Source organism: Amyelois transitella, chromosome 10 (assembly GCF_032362555.1).
Source record: "Amyelois transitella isolate CPQ chromosome 10, ilAmyTran1.1, whole genome shotgun sequence".
NCBI lineage: Eukaryota > Metazoa > Arthropoda > Insecta > Lepidoptera > Pyralidae > Amyelois > Amyelois transitella.
Genome location: NC_083513.1, coordinates 4,272,837 through 4,293,834, shown reverse-complemented (window position 1 = coordinate 4,293,834; position 20,998 = coordinate 4,272,837). Strand labels below are relative to the sequence as shown.

The 20,998-nt window shown below is 32.5% G+C and overlaps 1 protein-coding gene across 1 annotated transcript in view; it reads left to right on the top strand.

Moving 5' to 3' along the window:
* Positions 1–5,366: 5,366 nt before the first annotated feature.
* LOC106137696 (homeotic protein antennapedia) overlaps positions 5,367–20,998 on the top strand; it is a 178,316-nt gene continuing 162,684 nt past the window's right edge. The window contains exon 1 of the mRNA XM_060946155.1: positions 5,367–5,641. The gene's annotated coding sequence lies outside the window, so the exon portion shown is untranslated. The remainder of the gene's footprint in view (positions 5,642–20,998) is intronic.

Below are 20,998 nucleotides of genomic sequence, written 5' to 3'. Positions count from 1 at the left end.
GCAAGATTGAGGTGTAAATTGTGCTTTTTCTGTTTTAAGGCTTGCCTTAACAAGTCGAACAGTCGACACTGATGTGTGTCTATTATGTGTGTCTATTATACAAGTGTAATGCTGTGCAACGTTCATTTAGTTAATCACTTTTTGAAAAAATATATATTTTTTTACATCTTTACAAAAATACATGCATATTAGGTATATTTATGCCATTAAAAGCCACATTCAACAGTAAGCAAGAATGTCATAAAAATCGCATCTCTCTTCTCGGATAGTATCTGCATATCTTTCCAGGAAAGTATAGTTTTTGTATGTGTGTTCTTTTTATAAAACCCAAAAACTTGGTTAAAAAAGTATCGTTGGACTTGATTGAAACTAAAAGTTCAGAACATGCAAAGAGTAGCAGAATAACCCCAATTTCCGAAACACCGCAATAACACGGAGAGAGAAGTATGCCCGTTAATTTATAGGGCAGGGCGACTCTCATTAGGTAGGGACCTTACCACCTGTAGAATCATCCGCCCGATGGATTTATTGTTCCTTGAATTACCGACTTTAACTTTTGGCTATCGTTTTAGTATCTACCTTACTTTTTTTACTTTTCCTGTTAAGTGCTTGGGTAATGAGGTGCCTACAGTCGTATCGTACATACTTACCTATTGTGAATCGATTACTGTGTAGTGATTATGTAGAGTAAGGCATTTTTAAATAATCTAGGGTTATTAATTGTGTAAATATGTTCCTGGGATTTCCTATTACTTTTAATACTAAACTAGTATTAGATTTTTTAAGTTTTTTGTTTGTTTGTAATATCTTTATTGCATAGAAATTTACACAGTAGGTACCTACCTAACAAGAAAATAGTACATAGTTATAAAAGAAATAAATCACTTTTTTATCGTACAAAATAATTAATACGGTAATTTTTTTTTAATTTTAAATATCTGTTGTGGTGAAACACATTAATAAATAAGTGATTTTGTTTTAATTTTTTTTTATGTTTACTTACATAGCTTACAAAAGTTACCTTATAAAATAGAGATAAAGATGAGTATTATATGCCAAAAATGATATGATTAACAAAATTAACATACATAAAAAAAAAAAATTAACAAAAAATAATGTCATAAGCCGGTGTCGCTCGTGAAGGCGCCATGCTCACGACTGCCGCGCTCCCACCCCGCTGCACGCGCCACGCCACTCCGCCCATAAACATGTCACTTCGCGCGGCACGCCGCGATTTACGACCTCTCGCTCTAACGTAGCCATAACTTTGCCCAACAAAAGGGAAAGCTATAACATTCATCGGTCCCATGCGGATAGTTTAATTTACGCACACAGACGTATCAAAATGAGCTAGTATGCGATTTGAGGAGCACGTATGTGCTGTTTTTTCAGATAAAATACTGATAAATAAACAAATATTCAAATAGACTTTAATCTTTTATTCCTTAACTAAAGGTAAGAAACAAGGTTTAATTGCGCTACCTTCAGCGAAGCTAAAAGTTTATTGATATAGCAGAGATAATCTTAGATTTTTGAATATACTATAGAAACCTTGTCCTTAGTGTAACAACGTGCCGGTTTTGTTCGAGTTTGCCGTCGGCGGAGAGTTTAATGTTTTTATCTCTTTCCAACACACATTTCCCAGATCGTAAATCTCGAAATGGCCGCATGTAGGTTACGCACGCCGTCCGCGCAATTCCGGAGGGAGCGCATAAAGTATACTTTTCTCTGTTTTATTACGTGTTTTACTGCGCGATAAAGGAGATGAGAGTATAGCGGGGAAATCAGCTGTTTAGGGCATGCTTTAAACGTGCTGAGGAATGTGGAGAACGAAATGTGCTGCTTCGTGTTCGTGAAAGTGGCTCTACTTAATTTTAAATAATTTTATTTGATAATAGCATAATGTCATGAATTATTTAATTCACAGTTTCATCAAGGAATCAATCACTCTTCCTAAGCTACTTTCGTTTACAATTTTACTGCTGTACGACAAAAGCTTGGTGGAAGATTAAATAGGGCTAATATAAATTCCCTTAATATACGCCGTTTCAAGTTGGTATTGTAAAATAAACATATACATAGTCATTTCTATGTCAGTAATATATATGCCGATAGAGCCAACAGCTGTAAATAGAATTGAGAATCAAAACGGCCAGTTGCTAGTAGGACCATCGCCTACAGAGGTATCTCAAGTCTATCTCTTAGTCGCCTTTTACGACATACATGGGAGTACCATATTATATTAATTAAATTTTTCCGATTCCGGTAAAGTTAAAATCTAATCTAGTTTTATTTTCTGGCAACATATTGTTACTGTCCTTTCGTCTGTCAGAGCTGCGACTCGCTCGCTTCATCCACTTAGCTTGAGCACTGTTCTCACTTTGCTTCTGATTTGAGACTTTTCTTGTCATACAAGGTAATCAATTAAATGAGTAAGTCTGCTTCACTTAAAGAAATATTATCTCAAAAACATGATAAAATACTTATTGATATTTCAATAAAAACAACAAATATTATTCTTACTATCAGAAGTAGGCATGTATAGGTATGATTATTATTAAATCTATAACATTGAGTACATGTTATGACAAGACAAGGGAATAAACAACAGTTATTTTCATATTAACATTAAATATCAGGAGAAATTTAGATTATCCCGTACCCTGAAATTTAATTAACGAATTTTTTTTAAATCTTTGTTTTCATACGTCTTCCATGTGACAAAAGACCCGTTAAATTAATTGAGTCAATTTGGTCCAATAACCTTACTAATAATCCTATAGGTACCCAATCGAATTCAAATTTCATAAATACTTTATATAGGTACAAATGATTAGGTAGGTAATATGTCTTTGAGTGTATTCAAATACTTTTTCAATTTCAATCTCCACATAAAAAAGGGTTTACTATAGGTAGGTATCATTAACTCCTTTTTTGTATACCTATATTTTTTTTTACATTTTTGTTACACAGTCTAAATTAGAAAAAAATATTATAAAGCTTTTGTAAATTAGGTTTTGATGTTCATATTACTGTAGGTTAAGTAAATCATGTCAATTTTTCCAACGTTTTTTTTATTGTACCTACTACCGACACACCTTAAACACAAACTAAACCTTATAAGAAAAAAAACATCAATTATAAGTTGTTACTCACTTTTGAATATGTGTATATTCACTTTTTACTCAAGCCTAAACACAATCAGTAATCGAAATTCAATAATAAATTTATCTTCTGGAGAAATACATAAAATTACAAACCAAAATTGTTTCAATCAATTAGGTATAATATAGAATTTAAACTGTACAAATAGCATCAATTTTTTAATAATAATCACAGCGAAACAGGCGTGCTTATTTCAACTCGAATCTCAATCAAACTGACAATAACGCTCAATCCCTCTCGCGCAAGGTGGTGGGGATAACAACATGGCGTCGGCGGAACCGTTTGTGATTGGCGCATTTGAAATCACAATTTGTATTATTTGGTGTTTAGTCTGGTTACGTAAGATGAGATAAAAACCGCAAATTGGTTAACATATAATATATCCCTCAAATAGTACAACTATAAAAATTAAAACCGAAGTATATTTTTCATTAGGTATATGTATATTTAGGAAGATTTTATTAGTTATGCTTAAAAATTTTTAAGATGTTTTAACTTAATTGCTTTACTGTTTTGTATTATTAATTTTTTTTTCATGGCTTATACACTAAGTATTACAATGAAAAAAGAAATTTAATCTGTCTTTTTTCATACAGAATTCTTTTCAACAGAAATAAATTTAATATATTTTCCGTTTTAAAGATTCTTATATATAAGTACCTACTTACTTATTTAATTATAGCTTCATAAAAAAAATATAATTTTTGGTTCCTGGTTAACTGGTTTCGAAAAAAGATCAATGTTTTCTTCTTTGTCAACTTTACAAGTCAGTTACAAACCAGTATTTTCCATGACAGCCGAAGACAATTTCAAATTTACTAAAGGATGCAAGCAGTTCCACTCACATAAAACAAAAAAAATCCCATAATTTCCGTATTTGCCACATAAAGAACCTACAAACCAAATTTTTAAGGGTCTAGACCCAGCGGTTTGAGCTGTGCATTGATATGTCAGTCAATGAATGACTTTCTTCTTTTATACATTTAGAAAAATGAAGATAAAAGCTTATTTTTACATTCGTGAAAGAGTAAGTTAGGTACCTACTGCTGTAGATGTTTGAATCGGATAGGAAGACTTCCTACCTATATATTTTTATGTTTTTTACGTTTTTATTTTTCAGTATTTCACGCTGTCATTATTGTTCCAAATGAAACTCAACTTGTTCGATATTTACCCTAAGGTACTCTTACCCTTATTAGGTAGGTAACTATTTTCAATTAGGTACAAAAATTGACAACGTAAAAAGAATATAAAGTTACTCGTAATTTTTTTTAAATGTTTTGACACGATTTAGCACGCAACATGATTTCTTCAAAAACTAAGATTCTCTTCTACCAAATACATTTAACAATATCTCTTTTTCGGTAAAATTTTTGAGTCGACGGTTTTAGAGTTAAAAGAAGGAGGACAATCGGAACACATTTTCGTGAACTCGTTTAATTATCGCTAATGAATAACGAAACAAGCAGGTAACTATAAATCGCATAGTACCTACCAATACGTAGGTTTTTGATTTTTTTATAAGTATTTGTGGATTAATTTCTTGGCTTATTTTACGGAACCTTTGCCTTCTTGAATTTTAATCACCATATTAGTTATTTATTGGGTGTGCTTCTGATGCAAAATTCGGCGTTCCACACGAGTCAAACCTTTACACCTGGGGGTAAAATTGCATAATTAGAACAGTTTGTAAATGGTGCCTTAACACTTGACACATTGAAAGAAGAAAAATAAGTAGGTAGTAGTACCTACTTATGCAATCAATATAATTTTTAGTTAGTTATAACACGGGCCAGGCAAACAAAAAAGGAATCATATTTATATCATACATGAAAAACTCATATGACCAAAATTTCAAATTTCCGTTCTTTTTCTGTAAAATGTTCAATATCACGAAGTAGAGCAACATTCCCTGCGAGCGTATTGGTATCATCGTCTGGTGCATCGAACGATACACGAAGAAACTTTACGAGGCCGCACTTGCTCGAATCGCCGTGCTATGGGCGACCGCTGCGATACAATTCTATCGCGAGTGCCGAGCGAGTCGTTCAATTAATCGGTCCGATTACCGTTGTCTCTCGGACATCAATGGTGCTGGATTAAGGGGTGGTGGTGTCCTTTTCTGTTGGTCGCAGATTTAGTGCGGCGTCGCGGCGTGTGGCGTCGCCGGGCGGGGGGTGCGCCGTCGGTCGTAAAGCATCGGCCGCCACATTCAACTGACGCGCGCCCAGGCGACTACGCGTTGCGTAACAGTCCCATAAACAACACGACGCGTCCTACACCTGACTACTGACGCACTGACAACCAAGATTCACCACGTGCGCTCGATTACGTATTACGCTCATGTCGCCTCTAAAACGCTGACACGTGACTTGACGGAGTGAAACTCTTTGAACTCTTTTAGAACTGTGCTTGTGAAGAAATTGTAGCGCGATGGCGCGCTGTTTGCCGACGGGCCGCGGACGCCCGGCGTAAGGTAAGTTTATTGGCAATTTACAGCCCGAACTTGGCCCGGTTCGGGACAGAGGGTCCGACACAAGTTTTGTTTGCCGAACAAACTTTTTCACGGATGTAACACCCTGTATAAGCGATATTGCAGCGTTTAGAAGCGATCAGAGCGACCATTTCGGATTCCCGGCGTTTGTTGAGAATAGCCTAAGCGCACCGTTGAGAGTTTTATAGCCGTCATAAACATTATACCTGCGTAAATACATGGTTAGTAGTTGGTTGTAACATTAATTTAATAACGGTAATATGAAACGAAAACTTCATTTAGGTTCTTAATAATAATGGAATCATTAACATTTATAACAATTGGAACCTTAACACTTGCTATAAATTTTTTACAAAATGCTTATTAAAAACTTTCTTGTCATACAAGTTAATAATTTACTATTAGGTAAAATAAGCAAAAGTTACAAAGTAAACGTTCGTAATTGAATCGGCTTTGAGTTATAAAACAACAGAATTCTAAGACAGACAAACAGAAATCTACATTTCGTCCACTAAAGACATTAAGATTACTGACAATGATACAATTAAACTAATAACTCCTATCTTTCAATGGCCAAGTCGTAACGTTTATGACTACTAGAGGTTCAAATCACAGTCACAATGCTAACCCGATTTGAACTCTCTGACAATGACATAAAGTTCATTTTGGTTTGTCACCATCGGTCTAACATATAAAACAATTAAGTTTGAAAACAAGCATATTAACAAGAGATTTTGAAAATATAAGGTTTAGTGTACAAGATAGTTATTATAGAGTTTGATGAATTCAATTAGAACGATATGTGTGTCAGTACGTTACCGGTGTATGAATAAATTCATAATTGGGTATTAATTAGTGCTATATCCACCTCTCTATGTAAATTTTGAATAATTATGTTGGTTTTGAATCTTATCTATGCTCATATAAATACTTGTAAATTATAGAACATTGTTTTAAAAACAGTTAAAATATACTATTAAAATTATTAAATACCTCTCTTAAGTATGACTTGTAGGTATCACAAGTTGTTTATTTAATAAATACAAATAAATAAATCATTAAACAATAAATGGTTTTTAAAAAACAATTTTACTCTGCCTATCCATGGTTGTTAAAAAGTAAATGCTTAGATGGTTGGGTCATCATGGGCAAATAGGTATACCTTTATAATAAGTGTCAATTGAAACATTGAAAGTGAAAGGCAATAAAATCTTTATCAAATCGATGACATTCTGTTGAAAGGTCAGGTCAAGAGTCATCCTTAATCTAAAGATTGATGAATGTGCATGAAGCAAAAGTGTGGTGTGGTGCGGTGGCGAATAGAAAGATGTAGTCTGCCTACCCTTCTGAGGAAGAGACTACCTATAGGTATGTCATGTGTGTAAACTTTTTACTCAGGTTATTTATGGCGAAAAAATTGGTAAAGGTATTAGAGGTCAATTCATCACTTCCTCAGTTTATTGTTGATTATAAAATTAACATAAGCCAAACAAATCATATACTTAATTAAAAACCCCTTCCTTACCCTCGATTGACTTTTAGAATACCTACCTACCTTTTATTTCATAACACATATTTTTTCAGGTTTAAAATATTGTTTTTTATATAAAATTGTAAAAATCTAATTGAAAGTCCTACTGAAAACAAATAAAATGGAATCATTGTAATTCAAATTAAGTATGAGTTAACTAGGTTACAGATTTATTTCAGTAACAGTTAGAGAGTCATAAGATTTTCTTGTAACATTGGAACATCAATCTTTATTGTTCTCGTAAAATAACTTAATTTCAAAATGTAAAACTTTTAAATTCTTAATTTAAGAGTTTAAAAGAGCGTTGTTACTGTAAGTCCTGGTTACAGAGTTTTCTTATGATCCAATTAATAGATAAAGTACTATTAATGATGGGTAATATATACATACATATACCTAATAACGTCTTATTAGGGTTAGAGCCGAAAGTTTAGAAAAGAGAAAAAGGTCACGTGTAGCTGTATGGCTTATCAACAACTGAAATTCATTTATTGACAGGTTGCTAACCCAGTGCCGAATCGTCAATTTATCAGCCTTTCCCTTAATTTACTTTTACAATCTACACGGGAGGAGAAGCGGTGTAATGTATATATTTTAGAATGAAGTACCATTGAGTAAGTGTCATTGAGTATGTTAGATCATATATAAAAATAAATTAATAATATAAGACATGTAATGGTGAATTTGGATACACAAAGCAGCGAAACTGACTAAATTAATAGTATAATCTTCGTGGTTACACATAATATAATTGAATAAAAGTTATCAATACGGTAGGCAATCAGAAATTAATTTGCAAATATGTGATGAATTTAAAAGACAAAATAAATTTGTCGAATTACTTACCATTTAATTATTAGTCCTTGAATTTGAAGAAATTTCCTGAAATTTTAAGGCTATATAACTTAATATAACTTTAAATTTAAGTTTGAAAACACTTGCGCGTATGTACTTAAGTAAAATTAAATTTCTTAAGATTCTAAATGAAACGTTATCCAACTAAGCAGCTGCTTCAAATAAATTTCAAAGCCTTATCCTTCGATCAAGCTTCCTCATAGATGGAAAAAGGTGAATAAAAAGTAGACTAGGTGTTTCTATAAGGGCATTTCAAATAGAGGCGTGCTTACACCGGAACGGACAAACTGTCAATGGTATGGCGAGACCGGTATTTGTTACGTTTTTTTCTGCCTTTAAAAAAAAGAAATGTTTTTTTGGCACAATGTGCTTTTTTATTGTGAGTTTGCAGTCCATTTAGATAGATGCAGTAATTAAATCTAGCAATCAGCAATAATCATTTTATTATTCCAATACAATTACCATGCAAAGCTAATTCAATGAACAGTTAAGTCTCATCTATATATCCAAAAAATATAAAAACCTCATATCACAATATTGTGTCATTAATAAATTACGAAATTTCACCTAAGACCTAAGATAAAAAAATATGTTGACAAAAAATTTGTTCATATTCATATTTCTACTGCACCGAAAACAATTAAACAATTCACTGTGCTACAAGAATATAATTTGTACTTTAAAATTTTAGTTGCATTGACTAACGAACAAAGGTATAACCTAAAACCTCAACATGCAGTGCGCGGGCGCATCTATTTGATATTCCGTTCATGTCGCCCACCATATTTGTCTTATTTCACATCACTGTTAGATATCAATCTCTGCTTATTATTCAGCTGCTTTTTGTAAATTTTAACTCGTTTTCAACAATAAGTCAGTTGATGTAAACCGCTTCATTTGTGTTCTTGTTGAATGAGAGAAACCTGTTTAAAGGCCTACGCAATATTGTTGTAACTACATTCTGAACAATGATTTTCAAAATAGGACAAATTTGCTGCCATTGTAGATAAATTTAGATGATGTCATGTAATGTATTTTTTATAAAATAATATTTTAATGAAATATTTGGTTGAACAAATAATTAATTAAATTTTTATAATAATAAATTTGTATATTGTACCAATTGCAATGCCTGGTATGACGCATATGCTTTGAGATTTGTGTGAAGAAAAATCGTAAACAGTAGTCCAGATTGCTGTATCAAAGAAAGTATCTGCCATTGGAATCTATCAGCCTACATGTTAAAAAACTGAGGAAAACTCCTCAACGTCAAATGCAACAAAAACAACACAGACATGTTTGCAAATGGATGATCGATTTAGGTAGTAGCTTTTACATTATACCTACATATAAACCATAAAAAAGGCTAATCAGGTTACAAAGAAATCACTGTTCTGAAAGCTTAGAATCACAAAAAATTCAAGCAGACCAAATGAATCCATACATAGCGACAATAGGTGCAACTGAAAACAAGCAAATACGATAAGAATCCCACCATAAAGGGATGACTAAGGACTGGAAATTAAAGAATAAGTTGACCTTGAAAACAATACCACACATATCTTAAAAAACATTTTCGTCACAACGTTAGTACCTACTAGGAAGTATAGGATCGATTAACCTTTAAAACCATAGGAAGAAAGGCGAAATACAGCTTGTAACTGGACTTTGTACTCATCGAACGGTAAATAAAAAATAGAGCATCTAGATGTACGGCGAGCATGAAATTGTCCTTCTCGCGGTCATAAATTATCATCTTAATAAGTTAATGAGTGATTCCACAAATATTTGAGTTTTTGCGCGCGCATACAAGTGCCTACCGGTCATTGCTATAAGCGGTCAGTACGCATCTGCCTTTGCGAATTTGATTAAAGTTCATGTTTATTTATCGTCCGTTTATTCAAAGTGGACATGTCTCTGGGCCATTTACACATCGATTAAATTTTTACATGATATATTTTCAATTAAATTTGTACTTTGTACTTTGTTAGGTTACAGGTAGTATTGTGTTCTAAGTCTTTCTGTGTATATATTATACGAGTATTACACGTTTATCAAATGGTAAGAGTTTATCGAGCTTACTAACTTAAGAAATTAAAGAGTTCTTAAATGTTATTAGCTCGGCTCAATCGTGTATTCCACGTTATCTATAAGATTTACTCTAGGTATAGATTAAGTATTTAATAGTTAGTAACTATAAAATAATCTATAAAACAACTAGGCGTTTAAAGATTAGTCGCGTATTCATTAGATATTCATAAAATTGATGCATTATTAAAAATATCTATTTCGGAACACGGTTTATCAATAATTTATTATACTTATCGTCCATATTAAATAATAAAACTTCACATTAAAAATATATCTCGAATTCGGCTCACGCGCAGTCGATCAGACGCTATTAAACTTTTAATATTAACAAAAAACGTTCCGAAGCGTCAAACATATCGAAGTAACAGGTGAACCTGCTTAGTAAAAAGCGCCCAGTAAAAACAAACAGTTGATAAATTTATGCAAGCATCGGCACATACGATCATATCTGCTTGGCGTACGTCGGTCGCGACAAATTGCATTCGCTTCAATTTAGAGTGAGGGCTGCATCGGAGAATTCAATTGTTTTGTTCTTAGACACGATAACTGGGAACGGTAGAGCACAATTTTAACATTTCTTTAACTAGAAACTTTCTCTGCATTGGCTGTTTTTTCTTGCTCGCACTTTAAGAGGAACGATAAAATTTGTGATGAGAATAAGGTTTAATATTTAATTCGGATCTAAATCGGACAAGCATATTTAAATATTAAACACAATACGTTTAGATTGAAAATTATAAAACAGTATCATTAAATATTATTCGAAATTATAATAACTTAAAAAGAGGAGTGTATTTATGTTGTGATCTTAATTTGATGTTCGTAACTACTTTTCCTTCAAACTTGGTAACTAAATATATGTAAGTAACCATTTAAACAGACATTAAGTATACAATTTTCATTATTTTTTTTACTAAAGCGTTTTCTCCAGTATAAATTAAATCCGACCTAAAGCTGCTATTAATGTATCAAAGAACCGTAAAACCACAGTGTAAAGACATTGTGGTGAACCGCGTGTAGCGCACTAGAATCAGCATAATTATCGAATAGGCAATAAATTGTAACAATCGCTGCCGGTAGCGCTTACACTCAATGTTGCCAGTCTATAAACACATTGTCTCTCGGGTAATCAACTATTTTTGTTAAAAGTTATTATTTTAACAATGTAGATTCGGGTTCGTTATGAATGTATTTGAATATTCTTATTTATCCATATGTTTATAAAAATAAGAATAAGATAATTCTTAATTTTGTTTCTAAATATATCAATTCTTTTCGAGACTGTTGGCTCTGTTTTCCCCTGCAAGATATATAGACGTGACTATATATATATATATATATATATATACATATATATATATATGTATGTATCAATAGTTACTATTTTATAACTCTATGATTAAGTTTTCAAAACTACTCTCACTTTCACAATCATGCCTTTTCTACCAACATTACGTCATTTTTTCAAAAAAACAGGCAGACAGTCTAAGAGACGTCGACATTTACTTATCCATAATTTAATCTATGATTTACAGATGTTGTGACCTCAAGTTCGATAATGAATGAGCTGGTCGTAAACGGCGAAGCCGGGAGACCATTAATGTCAATAAAAAACCCATAAACTCTATTAGCCATCATAAACTTCACCGCATCTGGTCAATAACTCGTTTCGCTTACAAATACAGATAATTGTTTCATGAAAATGTTGTATTCAATTATAAAATTGTGATTACAGAAGACTGCGTACCTTGTTGCTGCATACTTGCCTATTATACTTTTTGATTGAAATTTGAAATTCAAATCATGACTACCATATTTCAGTATTAGAATATATTTCAAGTAAAACTTTGTAACTTTATCAGCAATGTGGCTTCAGCAAGCCTCCTGTCTCTATCTTTTTTTGTTTACGACAGCAGTAAATTCACGTGTCAAATGATAAGCAACTTTCGATAAAGAACACGGAAACCAACTTTTGTTATGAGGCTCACAAATAGAACCATAAATTATTTCAAGGTGTTATTCGTTTGAGGAGTACTTAGCCACAATTCTCCAAAACATTAGTACTATGCATAAAGTCATTGTCAAAAGTATTACCATAATAATTGGTTACCTGCTATTTAAGCAGGTGAATTGTTTGAAATGAGTTATTGTTTAGTCTGCTTTTGTCAATTTGTGCAATTGTATTGTTTGTTGCAATTCCTGTTGCATTTTTATGAGCTCCGATTTTTTTGCGATTTAACGGTCTCGAGATGTAAACATAACGGAATTTGCATTTTGCATCTTTTCTCTTTTTTGCATTACAATAGTTGACAATAGGCGAGCATTCGTCGTGAACTAACTGTGAAGCGACTCTCGATTCATAGGAATCTGCTCAGACACAGTTAATTGTATATTTTAACACATGTTTTGACTTCTGTTCTTGAGAAACAAATATTTCTTTTTGCCATTGTGTTATTGTTTTAAATTGCTTCTGTTTTCTTTGTTGTCTTGTTTTTTTGTTTTTTTTTACATTGGAGAACATGTCGACTTTGTTTTAAATTACACTCATTCTTAATAAGGACAGCAAAATCTTCATAAATATTACGTAATATTCAGACATAAAAACTGCACATCATATCATTCAAATATTATAATGTCCCTTTATAATGCAATATAGAACTTTATAAAATTGGGAAATCAGAACGGACTATTTATACGGAAGTTGGTCGGTCCGACGCGATGCGGTGGCGGGGCTTGAAAATTGTAATATTTCAAAATTACTCAAGAGTCGCGTTGGTTGAATAATGCGATAACTTTAAGGGTGGTTGCCACCCCGGGCCGTGCGTGCCGACTTACCCCAAGACTTGTTTTTGAACTTCTGTTCTGGCCTGATCAAAATATACCCTCTGGAGAACTGGGATGCTTTTTGACCGAATGCAAATGGTGATTTATACATTTTTATTATGAAGTTGAAAAGATTTATCTTAATTTTGCAAAGTTTTGATGCAGATGTTGCTTAGGCTCGTTTATTTTGATTCGGGAAATCTAATTTAAGGCTGTCGCGGAACTTATACGTCTTAAATTAAAAATGTTATATAAGCTGCTTATGGCATGACTAGAATAGCTAGCTAGACATATAATTCTAATTACTAAGACGAAAGGATGAAGCTATAATATAGTTTTTATTATAAACTATGAATCGAGGTAAAAATTATTCGATTTTAAAGGCCTTACAAGCAAGTATTTTAGCATGCAATAAAGACCTAACTGACAATACGGCGATATTGAGGAGCCTCCGCCGGCTTCACATTATGATAGTATTATGCTGAATTTATGAGTATATCTTTGCTCGCGGGTCCGTTTATGTAAAAAGAGATCCTATTACCGAGGTTTGAAAATACATTTTTATGAAGTAAAATCATGGTGAGTAAAAAATCTAACTTGTTTGGCAAAAATAGAAAAAACAGTTACGTAGATTTTAAAAACATTGTGTGAATAATTCAAACAAGAATATTAAAAAAAATTATATCATCATTTTCCAACAATCTTGGAAAAAAATATAGATTTCACATTTATATAAATAGGTAGTACCTACAGTTTTGATACTTTTTGAATGACTTCGTTTTAACTATTTGGAAATATCTAAATAACACATAATTAATAAACCAATAGGTACACCGAACTGGCTTTTAATTGCATAACACATATAATTATAACTAAACCAGCTTGTAATGTTCCTTGGCTCCTTCTGGTCTATGTCATTAAAATGCTTATCCATACTAATATTATAATTGTGAAAGAGTATTTTGTCTCTTCTTCACGCTTTACTTACTTGACAAATTTCAATTATATTTCGGGCACACATATTTATGAGTACCTACTGAAAAGTCCAAAATTATCTTGCATAGCGGAAATCTTATCCCAAGGGATTTGAATCGAACAAAACTACAGGCAAAGGCTGGTAAGAAAATAAGATTACCAAGATGGCAACTTTATTCTGGAGGCCGCACGTGGCTCGAAACATGTGACAAACCGGTCGGACCGAGCCCACTAACCTCTAAACGACTGTAGGTGAACTGTTGAAGGATCTTGGCCCTTTGTACTTACTGGTGAGAAATATACGCCGTGGGAAAAAATAATTCGGGCTTCGCTTTGAATTATTTGGTTGAAAAGTTCGTATAGGAAGAGGCGATTTCCACGTTTAAAATTCCAGTGCCGTCTGGTTCCCGGGACCAATAGAAAAAAAGGAGCACTCTATCTCTTTCCCTCTGATGTCGTAAAAGGCGACTAAGGGATAGGCTTATAAACTTGGGATTCTCCTTCTAGGTGGTCGGCTAGCAACCTGTCACTATTTGAATCTCAATTCAATCATTAAGGCAAACAGCTGAACGTGGCTTCATGGTCTTTTCGAGACTGTTGGCTCTATCTACCGCGCCAGGGATATAGACGTGATAGTATGTATGTAAAATTCCACTATATCTTTGATTATGGTAAATTTACTTGGAAACTAGCTTTTTTTTGAACTGTAGTTCATATTATATATTTAGTATTGGTCATATATATATTAGTTAACATTTTTCTGAAGTCATAATGTTAAAAGCAACGTACAGGTTTTTGATCTATCATACTGCCGAAGGGTTAAAAAGACAGGTAGAACAAAATATAATAAAAAAAATATGAAATTAATTAATTTGTACAAATTTTTCCTGTAAAATGAGCTAGTGTCGCCTTCAAATGTCATCTAAATGAATAATTAATGGAAAATTAAGTAAGTTATTATAGTAGTTTGTACGAGTATTTAGTGGAGTAGGTGGGCGGCAAGGTTTTGGCAGAATCGCCGGTAGCCATCACTCATGTCAAATTAAACTTTCAAACAGATAAAATCATACTCGAGCATAGAAAAATGGTGTAGTTACTTATTTAGCTATGATTATTCAATGTGATTATATTACCTATAAGTATGCTTATAACTATTTAAGTTACTAAATACACTAAAGTTAAGATTTTTTTTAGAAAATTCATTGTTAGAAAAAAACTTTCTTACTGACACATTTTTTTACATGATCACTCTTAAATCACTTGTTATAACAAAATAATAAACAATTTTTAACTACAAATTTTGTTCTGTCTAAAGAATCTGTCGGCAGGTTAATTCACAAACTTTCAGAATGCATAATAATATGTATAATATTCTTACTCTTAGGTTAATCCGAGTGCTAGAAAGAGAAGGAACGCCAGATGCCTTATATATATATGATAAAGCCGCAAACATCTATCAAAATATATAGAACGGTATTTCAAAAAAGCTCGTTATTTAACCTTTAAGATTATGTAGGTACATAGTACCTATTTTAGTAGTTGTATATGTCTACCAAAATATCCTAGTTGGATTTGTAAATGAAATAACTCAAGACATAAATAAGAGTAGGTTTGCGGCGAGTTAACGAGGTGAAGTTCTAGAGAATTCTAAGAGTTGAGAATTCTTAGAGTTTGCCAAGCAAAGTTGCCAACTTGAAGCTGAGGATTTCAATTTAAACAATTATTGAGACTCGCGGCTTATAGTTTAGTAATAATAGTAGAAGTGAGTGGAAAATCTTTGACCCTAACATTCACGTCACAAATCTTAAATATACCTACTTATATCCACAAAAAAAAATTCTGACATAACATGACATTAACCTAATCACGTCTATATCTCTTGCTGGGTAGACAGAGCCAACCGTCATTAAAAGACTGAAAGGCTTCGTTCAGTTTTTTGGCTTAAACCTGTCCCTTAGTCGCCTTTTACGACATTCGTGGGAAAGAGACGGAGTGTTCCTATTCTTTTTTCTATTGGTGCCGGGAACCACGTGGCACAAATCTCTGTGAGAGAGTTACTTCGCATTTATAATAATAGCAGATTTGATTTCCAAACTCAAGTAGGTATACAAGAGACTTAATGAACATGAGACTTTCATTCTTCCTTTTGTTGACTTTATAATGGTCGTCCCATATCCTACTTCTTCAAGCATCATGTCCAACACAATAATTTAAAGAAGGCAACATTAGAATCTGAATATTTTTCGTCTGTTTATATTGTATGGAAAACATTTAAAGGTTTCTTTTAACCTAATTCTAAAAATAAATAATTGAATTGAAACTAGATCAATATTGCCTTCTTGTAAAGAGGTGGTCTCCCTTGAAATAGTCAAATGTCAATGTTACTAGCCCGCAACCATTTAAACTGTGTTTGGACGTAATTAAATATACATGAAGTGAAGAGATCCTAATAAAAAATACATAGGATAACTAATTCATACTTAAGTGAGAGTACCTAACAGGTTCGAAATCAGTCCTTAAGGTCTAGACACAATAAGCTACGTAGATAAAGTAAGAAACCAATGGAATTATTGACAAAATAATGTTATTATTGTCACTCTCTCGAGTCATCATTAATTTAATAAAAGCTAAAATTATAGCAGGAATTGAAATCGTTAATATACTTATTGGAACACACTTTTTGGAGGTGAAAATACAAAGCAGGAAAAAGAACACATAGTTTATCAAACTAGTCTCATGATTATACGTCAGGAATTAATCTTTGTTTACATGAAAAAAAAAAGAGTTAATTACTGCTTTGTAGAGTTCAAGGTGTAGGTATATCACCATACAGTTTCTCTTATCCGTTGCGCAGTAAGATCAGTGTGTCACTACCTTTAAAACGTCGACGCCGATATAGCTTTCTAGAATTCGAGTCATGCAATTGTAAGGTGTCGGAAAAACTTGGACAATTCCATGAAAATGCATCGCGGCAAAGAAACCAGCTAAGGAATGCCACATGCGGTCATTTCAACATCGCTAATATTGTCATAGCAATAGAATACCGACTTTAACAGTCGCGAATTAGTGTTGATTTTTTATCGAGAGACAATTGGTTGTTGGGACGTTTTATTGGTGTTTTCGTAATTGTTTCGAGTTTTTACTGGGACAAGGTGCAGTGTGTAGTGAGACGAGCGGGTTCTCTACATATGATATTCAACTGAAATGTGTACAGGTGACAGTTATGTGAATTTTGTTTTCTTTGTCGACGTTGATGTGACACTGTATGCGTAATTTTTAAGTTAATCGCACTACTTTCAGCAAATAGAATTCAGACCTTTTTACCATGAATTTATTGCAGGGCCTAAGGGTATACATAAAATAGCTCTAGGTGTTATAAGGTTAAGTATTTGCAGCAAATTGTTGCAAAATTTTCAAATTATAATGTTAATAAGGCTTTTTAGGTTCATTTTGAATTTTGTTGATGTAGGTATTATCAATAAAAGTTCAAAATTAACAAAATCATATTTTTTTGGTATTTTTTCAAAAATATGGACGTCACTTTAATAATATTATTTATATAACTACTCATAAAACGCTTTTTTATGTTTGACAAATGTTTAAGATAATATACCTAAATTGTGTATATTAAAAACGATAATTTTAACTTTTAAATATGTTGGTTAAATACAAAATATTAAGCCTTGTCTTGATCTATAGGCAGAAATGTAGGTCAACAATTACCAACTACAACTACCAGCCTAGCATGACAATGTAGCGCTTGCGTCTAGGAATTAATTGGGGACCTTAGATTTCTAAAAGATCTGACCTTTAGCGGTGTCTCAGATCTATGTCAGTGTTAGAATATTGCTAAAGGACAACACTTGCACACTTGCATGTTTAATTAATATCCGATGCCACAGATTAAATAACCTATTTGGAAACTAAAGTTACAGTAAAGTAAAGTTTGAAATAAACAAGACAAACAAAGAATAAGGTCACTCCATCTCATTCCCATGGATGTCGTAAAAGGCGTGTAAGGGATATGATTATTAACTTGGGATTCTACTTTTAGGCGATGGGCTAGCAACCTGTTAGTATTTGAATCTCAATTCTATCATTAAGCCAAACAGCTGAACTCTGTCTATCTCGCAAGAGATATAGACGTGTTTATATGTTTTTATGTATTATTGTTTTTATTGTTATAGTAAAAGAATATAGCGCGCAGCTACTCAGTCGAATTTAACATAGAGTAGATGATTAGCATACTACAATACCTTTTCTTAGGTATATGAAGTTAGTTACAAGAATGTGTGACCACTTTAGTTATCATTTTTGACGAGAAAAGTCTGAAAGCCTCAAATTGGTTTTGCATTTTTTTACTTCAGTTTATTTTGTAAATATCACTTTGTTTCATGAGAAAGAAATTCAAATAATCAATTCAAGTTAAATCACCAGCTACCGATACAAACTTGATTGATAGCATAAAGGCGGCCGGCGAGGAAAAAATAACCTTAACATAGCAGATAGAATGGTCCTTAATTAAATAGTATTTGTGGTATTCTATATCTCAGGAATATTTCTTATACCTATAGAAATATAAGTGTAAATAATAGATTATTCAATATTTTACGAAACATATTAATTTCTTGGAAACTCTTTGCTAAAGATATAGATTATGTATTTTATTCAACATGCAACTCAGTTATATCACAGATTTTTAATACTTTTTCAAATAGAACTTAAATCCTAAATCCCAGATTTTATGGATGAATAAGACCTAGAAAAAGGAATGTAAGAGAATTGTACGTCATTTTATAGTTATTTTTTTTTATTAAGTACATGCTTATATGTTTAATCTCTGATAATTTAGACAATTTTAAAAACATATCTACTACATATTTAGGGTCTGCCTATAATAATACAACTTTAGAAGTAAGAGCTTTCACTCTGTCTTACTGTTTGTGTTCATCTAGAATTAAAGTAAATTATCGATCTGGTTAAAAATATATGTATAGAGAAAAAGTAAATTAGTCACCTATTCTTATGCACAGATATCTACGACGTATATATTGACTTTCGCAAGAACTTATGTAATACTTCATAGAGCGAGTTGTAATTAATTCTCACTCCTTTTTTTAGATAGTGGGTCAGTGTGAATGAAAATAATCTCAATAATTGGACAGATGATGACGTACGGCTCTTCCTGTGCGGAGTCGCCGAACTGCACAAGATTTAATGCTCACCGGAGCCCTAATTAGACGAGCGCATTCTATGTTAATGTTGATAACTAGCTACATACAGTTTATATTGGTCGAGTGCATTGGTAGATTTAAAGTATACATGCAATCCTAGGAAATATTTTAGCATTTTTAAAACTGACTGAATATTTGCTGACATATCTTGATCAAATTAGGAATATCCTGGCGATAGGCCAGGTGAAGAATACCCTCAACCGATGCGAGCTTGCGTGAAGAAAGTAATGGATATAGGGGAAGTCAAAGAAGATACAAGGATCGTGGCAAGTGCTAAGATGTAGACTCTGATTAAAATAAATAAATATATACGGGACAATTTACACACATTGAGTTAGCCTCGAAATAAGTTCGAGACTTGTGTTATGACGTTCTAAATCAACAATATTATATTTTATAATTTATTTATATATAGATAAACATCCAAGACTCAGACCAATCAGAAAAAGTTCGTTTGTCATCAAGCTCTGACTGAGATTCGAAGCGTGTCAAACAAAGTGTCAAACAGTTTAAAAAATGGTAAATAATGTTTCTTATTTCATTACTTAACTATTTTGATATATGCGTTGAACGTGCTTTTTAACTACAGTTACCGATTTTATAATTTCGAAATTTTAATAATTCGCCAGCGTTTATTTTATTTTGATAACACTGGATAAAAATTTGGATGTGAAGGCGAGCGTTTTATCGCACAATGTAAACTTGTTTGAAACGAAGGCCTAAACAAATAGACACAATCGCACCGAGAATTAGTAATTACATACATGAATCAAAATTAATTCTTCGGCGCGTTTCATGTTGAAATATTTAATGGTAATTTGATGTGACTTATATGTATTATGTAAAAATGTTAATATACTATAATAACAAATGTGAGAATATGATATATTTCGATTTAATTAGTTTAATAGTTATCTTTAAATAAAGATTTTATTTAATGTAAGCCAAATATTATCAAAGACATACAAAACAAAACGCAAATCCAACAAACGTATTTCGTAACAAAGTAGAAACAAAAATAGAAACGGAGTGTTGAGTGGTAAATATCAAAATCTGTGTTGTGACTGCACGAGTACGTGATTCGTGAACGAACGAAATTTTACACACCCGAAATTAATTCGCAGTAATTTTAGTACTCTTGCAAACCAAATAAACAGCACGTTTTGAGTGGGAGACTGCTCTTGAGTTTCCCGTACCACTGTAATCGTCTGCTCGTAAAAATCGCTTTAGCCCAACGCTTATCCGCTTAAGTCTCTGGAATCCCGCGAGACTGAGTTGCAGCTTGGTACGGGGTCTCCGGGACGAGTAATGTTATGAGCAAGCCATTATTGTCTCGCCCCATACCGTAAAACATTACGCAGTCGTGCCGACCCCGACAAATGCATTTGGAGCTGTCGAAACCACCTTTGGAAATATTATTTTGTTAACATTCAAAATAATTGTCCCTATAACTTTCGACTCAATAATGGATATATTTATAACAGATACCTACAATAATTAATTTATATCAGATATTTTTTTTCAGATCAGTCTTTTCAAGACTGGTGGCTCTGTCTACCCCGCTAGAGATATTGATTATATGTATTTTTATTTCGTAAACCAAAAAATAAATATCCCAATAAAAATGTACCTATAAATTGTTGCATCTTATAAATATAGCATTGGTGTAAAAAAATATATTTTCAGTGTAAAAGGTAAGTAGTCTTATAACATGTGAAAAAATACAAATGTCAAATAACTTTCAAAATTGTTAAGTAAATCGAGGATTTCGTCAAGAAATATGTAAATAAATATCACTTACCCTAAATCTTAAAGCATTACGCAGGATTG